Genomic DNA, 15,057 nt, shown 5'->3' with positions numbered 1-15,057 from the left:
CATATCTTACCCTCTCTAGTTCAGTGACTTCTGTTCAGTGACATGACATTGAGCTTGAAATTGGTCATGATGGGAGTATTCACACTACAGACATTGTCAAACATTTCCTCCCTCACCTTACTCCATGAGGATTAGATTTATTGTTTTGCTGATTATATAGACTGAAGAGAGTAAGAGAGAAAATGTTAGTAATGCAGATTAAACTTAAATATTTGTCATGTCTAGAGCCATTATATTGCTAACAGCCCAAACAGTTGAGGAAATATTCTTCCACTATTTGAAAACTATTACCTGATTTGACAATAAGTCCTCATGTCACTGATGAGTTGTCACATACGTTTTCATTTTTTCCTTTTTGTCTTACTCATTAAAGGGAAATATTAACCTCTACTTATGTCAGAACTATATTAGTTTGTCAATAACATGAACAGCTTCTGAACTGTGAAGTAATCAAGCATTTATTCATCATCTAATTTTACAAAATCATGGTTGAATTACAATCAACCACACATGGTTTGGTTATTCATGCAGGAGTTCAGCAAAAATCAGGCCAAGTATTCTGTGAGAGTAAATTGGCTATGTGATATTTAGAATAAAAGTATTTTGTAATTTATTATTTTTGTAAATTGTGCACTATACATACCACCTTTGCCTCAGTACAAATTATCATAGAATTATGTACATATATACATCCATGCATTTTTTTCCCTACAAGAACAGGTTGTTAAACCTTGTCCAGCACACCACTGGAGAAAGCAGAGCTCTTACAGAAGTGTGCACAGTTACTGTGTGAGCCCATGGAGGGCCACGTGACTCTGTCAGAAAGGATGGTGTGAGGGGAAGAGGAACAGGGAAATGAAGGCTGAGCAGTTATCACCAACAGAAATCAGATTCCTCCTCCCTATTTCATGCTATGTTCTGCTTTAGAGAAGATCATGAGGAAGACAAAATTCACAGGCTCTCTTTCGTTTGTCATCAGGATTACTGATCAGAAAGATATTGGTCATTGCTTGGACTAGATGAATGCAGCACTTAGAGTCCATCCTACTTCTGCTACAACCATATTTTTGTGATAACCTATTGAACACTGTTGAAATTACTTGCTTCCCTTCATGAGATGCTTCTACAAAGTCTGGCTCTGTGGATTCTATTTGGTGCTCACTATGGCAGAACTATTTCCTTGAGTTATTTTGGGGAACCTAAACTTCCCCCCTCACCATTGGGAAGCACCATCCACCCATTATCCCCAAATGTCAGGGCCACTTCCTGTAGGTTCTGGTTTCCCCAGTGGACGTGATGGAGCCCACTACCTTCCAGAGACTATGATGGAATATATTTTACCCAGCATTCTACAGGAGACCATTTCTTTAGCCTTCAACCCTCCTCAGATTATTTTTTTCCAGCTCCCTGGTCTCAAATCTGCCCCCTCCGCATTTATTTTGCTATTGTCCTCACATGGATAAGCTTTCACTTTTGTAGAATTCGTAAGTTTGAAAATTGACAAATCACAAATGCTTTTGAATTATATTTAAAAATTCATGATTTTTTCCAGTTAAAACCATTTCTGCAATTCCTTAAGACCTTTATAAAGTGCTTTATAAAAATAGCTTTTTAAAGACAATGCAGGATTATTATGGCTTAATATTTTTTTCCTATAAAAAGACTTTTTTTTTCTTTAAGAAGTTCATTGTGCAGCACCTTTCTAGACTGTAAGATTCTTTTTGGCGGGACACAATGAATTTAATCTCATTATGCTGAGGTACTAGCCCAGTAACTGTCACATACCTGAATGGAAACATAAGTGAATATTTTTAAATCACTTCTTTAATACTTGGTTATATAAATGAGGTTGTAAACACTTTTTTCCTCTGTGATGAATATATCCTTTATCAAGTCAATATGGATTGAAGTCAGTGAATTATTTGTAAAGATGTACTGATGCTAACTAACAAGGGTACTGCAGGTTCTGTTGTCTCTGTCCTCTTCTCAGATAGTTACCCTAATGCCACACATTTTTAAAAAGTTTATTAGTTCATCCATCCATCCCTCTGCCCATCCATCCATCTTTTCACCCAGCTAATCAACCAGTCATTTACTCTGTAAACATTAAGTTGTATACAAGTTATATCATGGTGTGCAAGATAGATATGGCCATGCCCTCAAGTGGAGAAGAGAATATTAAGTCTATCATAGAAAATGAGATAAATACTGATAGAAAAAAAGAAACACCTAATATTTCTCAGAGTAGAGGCCTTTCAGTGGGGAAGAAGGGCCTAGAAAAGCATGGGAGAGGAAACGAAAATTTTTCTGAGACTTCACGGTTTGCCCAAGAAATGAGGAGAGGCAGACTGGAGCCCAATGCCTGAAAACCTGCAGGGGAAGAGAATGTGGCATGTTCCAGGAACAAAAAGAACTGCAGTATTTCTTGGACCTGGATTATGAGGCAGGGAGAAAGGAGTGACAGGGATGCCAGTATGAGTGGGGGCTAGGACTTGAAAATCTCAGTAAACTCGTCAGACAGTTTGAAGTTCTCATCATGACTGAAGTGTAGAGGAAGGGTTACTGGGTGGGAGGAAGAGGAAAGACTGCAGGCTTGGGAGGCCAGTTAGAAGAAGTTGCTATAGCTCAGGTGACAGAGGACAGTCACCTGACTTCAGGCAGTGGCTGTGAGCTTGGGAAATAAATGGAATAATTCAAGTGAACTGTCTTAATAACAAGGTGCTGGGAGAACATGAAATGATCCAAATGAATAAATCTCCATAATCAGAAGACACACAGGTGAAACATCTGTCTCCATACAGGTCAGTCATAGTCACTTTGTAAAAGTGATAATTTTTGATAATTTATTTTTGAGAACTCTTTAGTTTTTCCTATTAACAAAATTGATTAACCTTTGTTAGAGTTGAAGAGGTAGAAGAAACAAGGAAGGGAATTTAAATAAAGGAGATATTTTATGATATCCTGTAAGCTTGCTGTTTAATTTGGGAGCAAAATCAAAGCAAGATGGCAGGCTGTACTTAGTATACATGCGGTCTGTGCTTGGGAATATAGCGTGGTTGGGCAGAACACAGGCACAGACAAGGTCTCCTGTGGTCTCTTTTGAAGGGTATGAAGACCATGGATAAGGACCGAGAAGCTGGGAGGACATTTCAGGCCTAAGCTTCTGTCCTCTAGATTGAAGAAGGCATTAAAGCACTTTGGACATTAAATGTTTAAGACAAATAAAATCATTCATTTTTGCATGAAGATATCCCACTATTGGTGTGTAAAAAACCTTTTCAAAGTTTTTAACATCCCAGATGTATTTCTGTATTTCCTTCAATGTTATATAGATATGATGCCTAAAGGAGCTCCATTAGTAAATGTGATCTTTACTCAGTTTTTGACCATAATTAGTGATTACTTGTGGCTGATTTGCTCTTGCTACCACTGTAGGTTACGGTTTTGGTGAATTTCAAATTGCCCATTTAAAAAAAATTGTTTTATTCAATTAAAGATGAAGAGGAACTTTGAGATTGCCTGCAGTGACCTTAATAGTCAAAAAAAGAGATGGTTTATTTCTCCTGGGGAAAGAAATGTGACCCAAGGATTTTACCCTTGAGAGATGATACTTTGGTTTAAACTGGGATTCACAGAATAATTGCAGCCCCTGGTAAGATGTCTTTAGCATCTTTAAACAGCTGTGCTATGGGCAGTGCGTCCCCTAGAGGAGCTGCACCCTTCACCAGGGGATGTCTTTTGTCTCAAACCACGGGGAGCTGTCTTTGAACAATACACACAGAAACAATATTTGATATTTTCTAGGATTTGAAGATTAACTGAGAACAAATATATTCTCATCTGTTTTTGATTGTGCTACACATAAAAAATGAATAAAACAAAATAGTATCTGGAAAGACTCCTTGTTTGGGTTAGTTTTTGTGTTTCTAACAGTGGGCACAATATTTGGATTTTTTAGAGCTCTTCCCTAATGAACAAGTAAGGAACTGAAGAGACTCTTCATGTAATGGCTCATTAGACCCATATTGTCTGTGCTCTTTACAAGAAAACATGTAAGGAATAAAAATATGTCATTTTTTTCAATTCTCTGCAAGCAAACAGTGACTAACAGCAAACAGTTATTTCTTTATTCTTCATTACATAAATTCAGTTAATGATTTTCTCAGTCAGTGAATTGGACTCTTCAACTATTTTTTTCTTGGTCAGAATTTGGACAGGAAATACCAAGATCTGATTTTTAAAAAGAATGGAAAATCCTCCATTCACGTAGAAGGTTTGTAAAGCACAGAAAAACCTGAAGATGGAGTGGAATGAGGCAGGTGGGAGACCAGCCACACCTTAAAGGTAGGCTGTGGGGTCTGACACAGCAGATGCACACAGGTTCCTTTCTCATGACCAGAGGGATGGATGTCGTATTACCCCCAAGGGAAGCCTGTGGAAAAGGGGGGACTTAGGTTGAGATGAGAAAGCATGGCTGTTAGAATGGTTATGAAAATACCAAAGCCTGAAGAAGGGACAAAAGCCAAGTCAGGAAGGCAAGCGAAAAGGCCTGAAAATCCAGAGAGAATATATATTTTTTTGTCTAGTTGGAAGGGCAATAAAGTAAATGAGGTGGCCAGGTTGGGTGACCAGGGAGCCTGGGACACTATGAGGAGGAACAAGGCATGCTGTAGGTTGATCTGATCTGTTCAGGAACTGAATCTGCCAGTGTAGAGACTACCAGGTCATTGATTTAGAAATCCTTACATACAGTGGAAACCCATGGGGTCCAGCAGAGAACAGGCAGGAGCTTAACATCAAGAATGAGCTATCAGGGGCTTCAGCTGCCCAGAGTCTGCAAGACTATTCCCGAGAGTGGTGCAAGCCAGGAAGTATTGCCAACAGACAGCCCAGCGCTGGAAGCCAGAGAGGGGGGCAGATTCCTTCCAACATTATGCAAAGAGCCCTCATCATGTGCAGTGGGTGGAATGCCTTGGGCTGCAAAGAGATAGCAGGGTTGATCCCTTTTCCCAGAAAATCTGAAAATCTGGTAGGGATACCACCAGTAGCCCTCTACTACCCAAACTGAACTAATGGAGGTGTCTTGTAATGTGACTGTCATATATATTTTTATATTTATTTTGCTCTAAGACAGGTGGGCTTCAGGTCCCAGGCAGCCCAACCAGGGTTTTGCCTGTGGCAAGGTTTGCAATAGTTCTGAGAGAAGGGCTTGCTGAGTGGGTGGGGAATATACGAGACATTTTCTTGACATCCATCCTAATTTATCTCCTAGGCATGCAGCCATTAGATGCTGAGCAGCACAGTAGTTCTGGAACCTTCTCCTTAGCCTCACTAAGCATTAAACACAGGATGAAATTTCAGGAAAGGTCTTTAGTGTGGTCTTATGGGAAATTCAGTTTGATTTGCAGAGAGCAGTATCGGTAACCATGCAACTATGTTATGAATAGGTCCAGGGAAGTCTCAGCCACTCAAACTGATGAATTAAACTCCCCAGAAAATAAGACCGAACAGCACTATCAGCAGCCCACTGTGACTACATCATCCTTCAGTCACCACAGTGAGCAATTGCAGCTATTTCCCCTCTGCCCCTGATGAGAAATGTCTTTCTTTCCTGATTGACCCAGTGGGTCTATTTTTAGTATGCAAGTACATGAATGTGCTCTCTGGATCTGATCTGTTTAAGTGCACAATATAGGGACATATGGGACAGTCTATAGTCAGGAAACGATATGTTCAATCAGGTCATTGTCCAGTTTTATAAATAAAATTTTATTGGAACACAGCCATACTCATTTATTTATACATTGTTTTTGACTGTTGCCTCGCTACAACAGCAAAGGTGAATAGTTACATTTGGCCCACAAAAACAAAACTATTTACTGTGTGGCCAAGTTTGCCAACCCCTAATCTACAACCTACAGTACATTGCCCAGAGTACATGAATTCAAATCCCCTGTTTTCTATTTCCTAGCTTTGGGCAATTTATCTAACTCTTTTCTTCAGTTTCTTTATCTGTAACATGGGGATAATAATAGCTACTACTTTATAAGCTTGATATGAGGCTTAGATTAATTAAGTATTGAAAAGTGTTTATAGTGGTACCTATAGTGGTTTAATTATTCAATAAATATCAGCTATTGCTATCATTAACATGCAGTGCATTCTTTCATTTACAAAAATATATTGGATATATACAAAGTCCTAGACTGAGTCTAGACATTCCTACCCTTGAAGGGTTTATGATACAGTGGGAAAGAGACATGAATCACAAATTATAACGTAAAAAGTAGACATATGTTCAGTGTCAGAGGATGTATGAAGGATGGTCAGCTCAAGTAATGAGACTGGCCTGAATCTTGAAGTATGAGTGGATTTTTGTCAGGAAGATCCTGTGTAGAATGGCACTATGGGCAGAAGAGACTGTACAAAAGGCAGAGACAGGTGTTGGTTAATGTAGGTGGATGTAAGTTCTTTGGTCCATGTGAAAAAGTTGCAGAAGAGGAAAATAGAAATGTAGGAAATTGGATGAAGAAAAAGGACTGAAGGCAGTGCAGAGAAAATTGTGCATGTAGCTGACTTGGTGGGAAGGATGGATTGGAGAATAGTGAGACCCAAGCCAGTCCGGTGAAGTGGGTCCCTTGGTGGTGTCTATTGATAGCACATGGAAGACTGAATCACAGAAGGTTCTTGAAACAAGACTTCAAGGTATCTTATTTAGCTTGTGTTCTCCTTGCCTGACATTTGTTACTTAAAGGAAACTTTAAGTTGCTCACCATTAATATTGACACTAAAAATTAAAGAAATACATTCTAGTTTTTGAAGGAATTGGTTTAAAAAAGAAGGATGCATGTAGTTTGAGGAGTTCTTCCTTCACTGATGTGAGGGTGATTGTCTCTGCAGTGAGGTCCTCTGCAGTGGTTCTAGGGCTCTGTGAGTGCCTTGGTCACATAGTCTGGAGGCCGGTGTTGTTTGGAATTTTTCTGTAACTATACATCTTCAGGCACATTGCTGAAACTCTTTGTGCTTGAGCATCTTGTCCACAGATACATCCTGGGATGAGATATACATGTATATAGTTCCAGAATTGACAAAATTTCAGCTGAACGGGCAGCTCACGATAGGCCCTTTCAGACTAAATCTGGAGTCACTGTTGCCCTTTCTACTTCAGCGTCTCAACCTTGTTCTTGTAAACTCCATCTAGACTCCCCACCCTCCCTCCTCCCTGCCCCCTCCTCCTTCTTTATGTCTCCCCCTCTTCGGAAAAATGCAGACATCTTGAATCTACCAGAAATGATTATGAGAGGATTCTATTATTTTTTGAAGGGATGTAATATGAAAGTCAGAAAAAATGTGTTCTTTGGTTAGGGGGTTAAATTTGACTTTTGGTAGAATACACATGGGAATTGTCACAGAGATCAGATGCGTGCGTGTGTTTCTTACAGCATGGAGGGCATCATGCTTTTAGTTACCGGCCGAGGATACGTGTCTGTTACATCAAGGATGAGTGATGGGAGTACCTAAGGCTCTTGGGGATATCTCTTCCTGTGGATCTTAACTGTCTTTGGGAGATCCTATCCCTGATGAGAAGATAGAACCTTGTGTACAGAGAGTGGGCGGAGAGGTAAGAGAAAGGGGCATGAAGTGAAGGTAAGCCATTCCAGAGTGAAATCTTATCATTTTGCTGAGGGCAAAGATGATATCTGATACTTGCATCATGAAGCAATCTGGGTTAATTATTACAACCAGAAAAGAAAAAAAAATGTATTGTTTAGTATTAACTATGATCTGTTTAAGTTTTGTTTGCTTGGTATTTGGCTAAACAGTGTTAGCCCAAGACAATACACTGAGGGAATCCAGAAAGCCCATAAAATAAGTACACCACCCTGTTGAATCTGTTGGATTCTTAGTGGTTTCACGGGAGATAGGTGCTATAGGCAGACTCTCCCTGGAATACCTAATATCCATGCTGGGATTTCACAGGATTTCACAGGCAATTTGTCATTGAAGTCAAAACATGAAAAATGTACAGTCAGCCTCCTAATGTTCTTGAGGAATCGATTCTTTTTCTCTCTTTCTTAGCACATATAGATATTTTTTTTGCTGAAGAGAATACAAATATTTCCATTTTCACATGATAGTTGGAATGGGGAGAGCATGTTAAGTCTACTGGTGAATATGAGAAAGTGGGGCATATGCTTAAAAAGACAGAGCCACATTGTAATGACAAGCACAGATTTTCCTTGCCATGTAATGATATTTGTGTCCCAATATACCCATTGTAAATTGAGAATTCTTTCAGTACGTCTAACCTACTAAACATCATAGCTTAGCCTCATCTATCTCAAATGTCCTCAGGACATTTGCATTAACCTACAGGTGGGCAAAACTATTGAACACAAAGCCTATTTTATAATAAAGTGCTGACTATCTCATGTAATGTATTGAATACTGTGCTGAAAGTGAAAAACCGAATGTCTGTGTGGGTACAAAATGCTTGTCAGTGAACTGGTTGTTTCCTTCCTGTGTAAGGTGACATGGCTGACCTGGAGCTCTACTCACTGTGGCTGGCCAGCATCGCAAGAGAGCTAGCCTGGAAAAGATTGAAATTCAAACTTTGAAATACCATTTCTATGGAAGGCATATTGCTTTCATATCATTATAAAGCTGAAAAATCCCATGTTGAACCATTGTAAGGGGGGGAACTCTGTATTTTTTATACCTCACCTTCTCTACAGCTCTTAGCACTGGGAATTTCTGTTGAGATAAAAACTTTTAGAGTTTATAAACTTTATGTAAACTTTTAAAGTTTGGAAATTTTACATTTTTCTAAGCCTCAACACTGTGAAGTGACTTGTGAAGCTCATCAGAGGTGCTGAAGAAGATGCAGGGAGAAAGCAAAGAGGAAGTCCAAGGAAACATAACGTCTGTCTTTTGGTAGTTTTCCAGGGAAATATTTCTGTGCAGACCTGCCCATCTATTTCAGACTTTCCTTTTTGGGTCCCTGCCTCTCTCTCCCCCTCCATATTCCAACCCATCAGCAAATACTGTAGGTTCTATCTTTAAAATAGATGTCAAGTTTGACAGTGTCTCCCTTTCATAGCTCTGTCACTTTTCACATGAGCAATTGCAATAGCTTTTTACCTTCTCCATATTTCCACAGTTGGCCTGGTGTATCTCTACTCCACATAACAGCCAGGTCCTGACCTGAAGATCAGATCATACCGATTTCCTGACTGAAGCTCCCCAGAGCCTCCCAATAATTCCTAGGGTAAGATTACAACTCCTTACCAACATGGTTCATGAGACCTTGGTGGGGCAATCTTCTAAAATGTCCTGCAAGGAACTCTTACTTCCTAGTATTCATGCTCTTCTGCAATTTCCTCCCCTTATGTGTGGGCTAGACCTACTCATTTGCTCTGACAAATAGAATAAAGCAAAAGTGATGGGACTGGACTTCTCTGATTAGATTACAAAAAACTGTGACTTCCGTGTGGCAAGCGGACCTGCCTTCTCCGTTTGCTCACCAAAGAGGAAGGTGCCATATTGGCGAGGCCCACAGATAAGGGACTAAAGGTAGCTGTTGGCCAACGCCTGGTGAGAAACTGAAGTGCTCATTCCAGCAGCCACGGGAAACTGAAACTTAGCAGCAGTCATGTGATGAGCTTGGAAGAGGATCCTTTTTGAGTGGAGACCAGATGACCCCAATCCTGGCCAGCATCTTGATTGCCAGCCTGTGCCAGACTCTGGGGCACAGAATCCAGCCCAGTTGCACCCCAATTTATGACCTACAGCAACTGTAAGATCACAATAAGTTCCGTTTCAGCATACTAAGTCTTGGAGTAATTTGTTATACAGCAATAGATAACTAATACATGGCCCTGTAGGACCGGGTCCTTGGCCACTTCTCAGACCTCACCTCCCTTTTCTTCATCCTTGCTCCCTTTCCTCCAGCAAGTCTGCCCTTCTTCTTGGACACAGCAAGCCCATTCCTGCTCTGTGGGCTTGATGCTTGCCGTTTCCTGTGTTTGGATGCTCTTACCCTAGATCGTCACTGGGCTTGTTCTTCACGTTCTCTAGCCTGTTTCAATTACCACCTTTGCAGAGAAGCTCCCTCTGGTCTCCCTCCGTGGAGAAGCTGCAGGCACCTTCCATTCCCCTCCTTTTTACCACCATCCCCTCCCTCTGTCCCTTTATCCTGCATTTTTTCCTTCATAGCCTTATGCATTTTTTGGTTTACATATGATTGTCTGTCCTCTGCATTTGAGTGCAAACTCAATGAGGGTAAGGGTTTAGGTTTTCCTAATGTCTAGAACATATAGGCACTAACTTGATATTTATTGAATTAATGGGAACGTTTTATTACAACAGGCAGGCGTTTCCCCATGTATAAAATAATGGTGTTGGAACAAATTCACATCTATATCTGAACTTCTCATCCTATGACTAATATGGCAAAGAGATTACAGGGAACAAATCAAAATTAGGCCAGAATGATATATTGGGCAAGGAGTGAAAAACATGGAGCATGTGAGACACTGGATAGAGAGGATGTGAGATTATGTTACTGCACAAATGCCATCTGGGCCAGTCAAGTCCCACAGAACCTTCTGTGATGTGGAAATTCGGTGCTCTGAGCCATGGGTCACCTGAGCTTCTGAACTCTTGCAGTGTGTCTAGTAGAACAGAGGAACTACATTTCAATTTTTATTTCATTAATTTAAATTTAAAATTAAATGGTCCTTTTAGATTCCAAAGCATATATTTCCTTTTTGACACTATGATTTTATGACCATAACCTGCTCCCACATGAAAGGTAAGGGCACATTAGGGTGGCACAGTCACGTGGGTAGGTTGGCTTCAGAGATGGCTAATTGACAGGAGATATCTTCTAGGGTCTGACCTTAGATTTGTGTTTAAAAAGCAAATTAGAAAAAAATTAGTTTAGTTTTGCATAAAACCAAAAATGTATCATATGCTAGGACTCCTCAGTACTAATTAAGTGCCTTGTTATAATAATGACAGTTTTCTATGTGTTTGAAGTTTTTCTCTCCCCACTCATGCCATTTCTTGTGTTTTTCAGTCCTGTCTCCATGGTTTGGAGCCCTGGTGAAATTAAACAGACAGAGCTCAGTGAGTCTACCACGGGGAGCACAAGTGTTGATTGCCACCTAGGAATATCTTTAGTGGTGACTCTGAACTTGAAATAACCCAGTTGGCCCTCACGTTCTTTGCATCTGTGATGCCTCTCCTGTCATCTGGAATTTAAATCTCTGAGCTTCTGTATTTCCGCCCCTTTCTTCTGAATTATGATCCCTTTTGTCTCCACAGAGAGAATCTGAACTGTCTTTTAACAAATGATAAATGCCACGAAATGGCTACGGCCTCAGCCTCTCCTTGTACTCAAGGGAACATCTTGTTTAGCCCAGCTCAGCTGTAACTCCAGGTTTATAAAAGAGTCTACACTCTGATTTTTTTTGTTTCTTTGATAGCAATGTTAAACAGACATATTTATTTGCCTGGATAATAATATGACTCAAGGAAGTCTTAGAAATGTTTCAGATTTTTCTTAGCAACACTCTAAAGCTTTGGCATCTGTGAAAGGGAATAGGTTACACAGGATCTGCAATTAAAAAACCAGGATCAAATTTACTCTGTGCTTCATACTCATATGTAACCTTGAGAAAGCCGCAAAGTCACTGCTTAGCTTCTATTCTCCCACAGGCCAAGCAGGGTGATAACATGCATGTCTCAAGAACTGCTGTGAGAACTAGCTAAATCCCTATGTAAGAGAGTGTGTTACACACAGAGCGGGTTGATGTGAGATTAAATGAGCAATAGCAACAAATTTGGAAGCTCATCCAGTTTCAGGAGTTGACTTTGTACTTGTTCTCTCTTGGGATATTTATCAGCCCCTCCCCCCATCATGAATTTCCCCCCTGAACAGACCGGTCTCACCGCAGAGGTTGCCCTTCAGAGAGGACATCTGACCTGTATCTGTGTCCGATTATTTTACTTTAAACATAGCTTTTAGCAGTGTCTGAATTTATCAGATTTTATGTATCAGTTTCTGTCTAAATTCACTGCCACTCTATGGCACCCCTGAGGAATTAAATTTATTAAGGGCAGGTAGGCTCACTATTTTGTCTTCTTTTTCATCCGCAGTGTCAGGAACACTGTCTGCACATAGTAAGTGTTCAATAAAATATCGCTGACTGACAAACCCCCAGGAACACTCTTAAATTTGTCAGAAGCCAGCTGCTTTTTCCATAATAGGTAATATTTACTAAATTTATGAACTTTCTTACTTATTATCTACTTAAACAGCTGGGTTGCTTTGAAAGCTATATTTCCTTCTAAACTCATCATGAGGTGGCTCTGGGAAATACAGATAAATTATCATCCTGAATTCAGGTTAAATATTTTTGCAGAGTTTCATAGCTCACCACAAAGTTCTGTCAGATTCTTCACAGGATGACAGTACAGTCTGTAGTTGGTTAAGATAGATCTAGACACATTGTTAGCCCTAAATGTGAAACTTATATTTTATTTCATTAGTGTACATGCTATGCTTTTATCACAGGACCCTTGGTGGTGATATTTCTCTACACATTGTTTAAGGTTTCTAAAATAAGTTAGGATTGCTTTTAATTACTAGAGAAATATTTTTATTATGCTACTCTTGCCAGTGTGAACTGAAATAGTGGCCCATTAACAAACATTTCAGAAAGTTTTTTCTTGCCACTTGCTGGTGCCAGCATCCAGCTTTTCTAGGCTCTGGGGAACAGAAGGAATTTCTGGTGCCCCTTACATGAGAGTATACCTATAATTTGCTCTTTAATATGTTGAGCCGACAAAGAAAAAATGCTCAAAGTAACACAGTGATTCAACAGCAGAAGAATTATTGTAATTGAGCCCCTGACTATTGATACCATGGGGCTGGAGCACTGATATCACTGCACTAATTGATAAATTTGGAAAGTATCCTATGGAGTAGTTACTTATAATTCTGCGTGGACTTTGAAGCTCCTCCAAGTCACATGACAGGCCAGCTTTAGAGCGATTCACAAGTCTCTCCTTGTCTTCTAAGGATTTGCAAGGGAGAAGTCCTAAACTTTCCTATACATAAATTAACTGAGAATGTTAATTACATTGCGTTCACAAGTTCATACTTTGGGGCCCTTGGATGGTTAATTCATGAACCACCTTGTTAAATAAGAACAAGAAACCACGTTTTCCTTTTGTCACATGTCTACAAATGACAACAGCATCCTTACAGCTGGCACATCTATTTTGAATTACTTATATTTAAGAAGAAATAAAATAGGCTGTATTTTAAGAGTATTTTTAAAAGATATGGATTTAACAACTTTGAATTAAAGTTGTCTTGGTGAATGATGTGATTAGCTAATCAAAAATCTTAGATCTACGGTGAAGACAGTTCTGAATTTAAAGTTAGACACTGAAATTTACTAATTACATAGTATTAGATAAGTCATAATTTCTCTAAACCTTGGTTTCTTCTCCTGTTAAGAAGGTGGGGAGGAAGGCACTGAGTGAGTCATGGCTTTTCATGTAAAGGATTCTTTGGCTGCATAACAAGCAAGTGACACTGTGAGAAGGCACGTGCGTGTGCTGGACCAGAGCACAGGACCACGCCTCCTAGTCTTCTCAGAAGCACATCAGCTAGTGGAGGCCTTCTGCGCTCACTTATAGGTGGTCTGCATGGTAGGGAAAAGGTTTTAGAAACACCCTCTTAAGTTAAGGTAGAAGCAAAAGCAAAAGGAAGGAGCACTGGCTTTGTCATCTGTGTGCCACTGGCGTCCTTCCTACTTGGGGTGCAATTCTCACTCTCAGAGATACCGAGTATCAGATGCTGCAGATTTTAATTACAGAAACCATTGATTTGCTCATGTTACCTGAAAAAGAAGAGGGTTACTTCACATGGGCTTTACCAACTTGGCCTCATCCATTAGCTCAAGGACAGGACTTGTTTGATTTAATTGATAGAAGCCACTATGGTTCCTGGAAAACTCAGAAGGATTGACTTCACCAGAGCACCAGTATGGGACTTACTTTTTAATCAAATCAGGAAATTCTTGCCTTTTCCATAAGATTGGTTTAGAAGACCCAGGCTATCAGTAGGAAGCCCTCTCTTGCACATGAATGGGTTTAGAAATGGGCATGTAACCAAATTTGGCCCAATGAGATACAAGAGAAGGTTTACTGATAGCTTTTGGGCGAGAAGGGTTCTCAATTCAAAAACAGAGTCATCAAGAGAGAAGTGAGAGACCTAGAAATGTTGGATCCATCATTTTATGAGCCCAGGGATATTGGAGAACAAAAGAACAATAACAGAAAAATGCAGTTGGATCAGAGCATATTCTGCATCTGACTACTGTGATGCCTCTGAATTTGTCTTTAACTTTGAGAAGTCTAACGATGATGTGTCTTAGTATGGATTTCTTTGGGTTTACATGGTGGTTCATTCAGCTTCTTGAATCTATGTCTTCGCCAAATTGGGAGGGTTTAAATCATTATTTCTTTGGGTACTTTTTCCCCTTTTCTTCAAGGACTCTTTGGTGATGTAGACCCACAGGTCCTGGAGACTCTGCTCTTTTTTTTCAGTCTAGTTCCTCCTTCTCTCTTTTTTTTTTTACACTCAGTAATTATACAGACCTTAACGTTCATTGATCTTCACCTTTGTCCCTTTCCACTTGAGCCCATCCAGTGAGATTTTTATTTTCATTATTGTACTTAACCATTTTAAAATTCCCATTTGGTTCTTCTTAGATTTCTATATCTTTATTAATACATTCTATTTTTTCATTCATTTCAAATGTGTTTGTAATTGCTTGTTGGAGAACATTATGATGTCTGCTTTAAAATCTTGCTTAGGAAATTCCAACATCTCTGTCATGTTGGGGTTGGGGCTCTTTGTCACTGCTGCATCTCCCCTGATGCCTCCTCCCTGGCTGGCATGATTAGGAGTAACTCATTACTACTGTCCACATGGTCCCTGCTGAGCCCACAGAGCAGAGGGGTGGCCTTATTAGTGGT

At 39.9% G+C, this 15,057-nt stretch overlaps 1 long non-coding RNA gene across 2 annotated transcripts in view; it reads left to right on the top strand.

Moving 5' to 3' along the window:
• The window catches only part of LOC118973698 (uncharacterized), a 229,621-nt gene that overhangs the window by 130,682 nt on the left and 83,882 nt on the right, over positions 1-15,057 (top strand). Inside the window, exons 2-5 of one of the 2 annotated variants that reach the window (XR_012131739.1) lie at positions 2,719-2,801; positions 7,443-7,621; positions 8,832-8,934; positions 9,161-9,268. This is a non-coding gene — a long non-coding RNA (uncharacterized lncRNA). The remainder of the gene's footprint in view (positions 1-2,718; positions 2,802-7,442; positions 7,622-8,831; positions 8,935-9,160; positions 9,269-15,057) is intronic. The other variant, XR_012131740.1, reaches the window with a different exon arrangement.

This window comes from Manis javanica, chromosome 1 (assembly GCF_040802235.1).
Source record: "Manis javanica isolate MJ-LG chromosome 1, MJ_LKY, whole genome shotgun sequence".
NCBI classification, from domain to species: Eukaryota; Metazoa; Chordata; class Mammalia; order Pholidota; family Manidae; genus Manis; species Manis javanica.
Note: the sequence above shows the minus strand (reverse complement) of the source record. Positions and strands in the feature narration are given on the sequence as shown.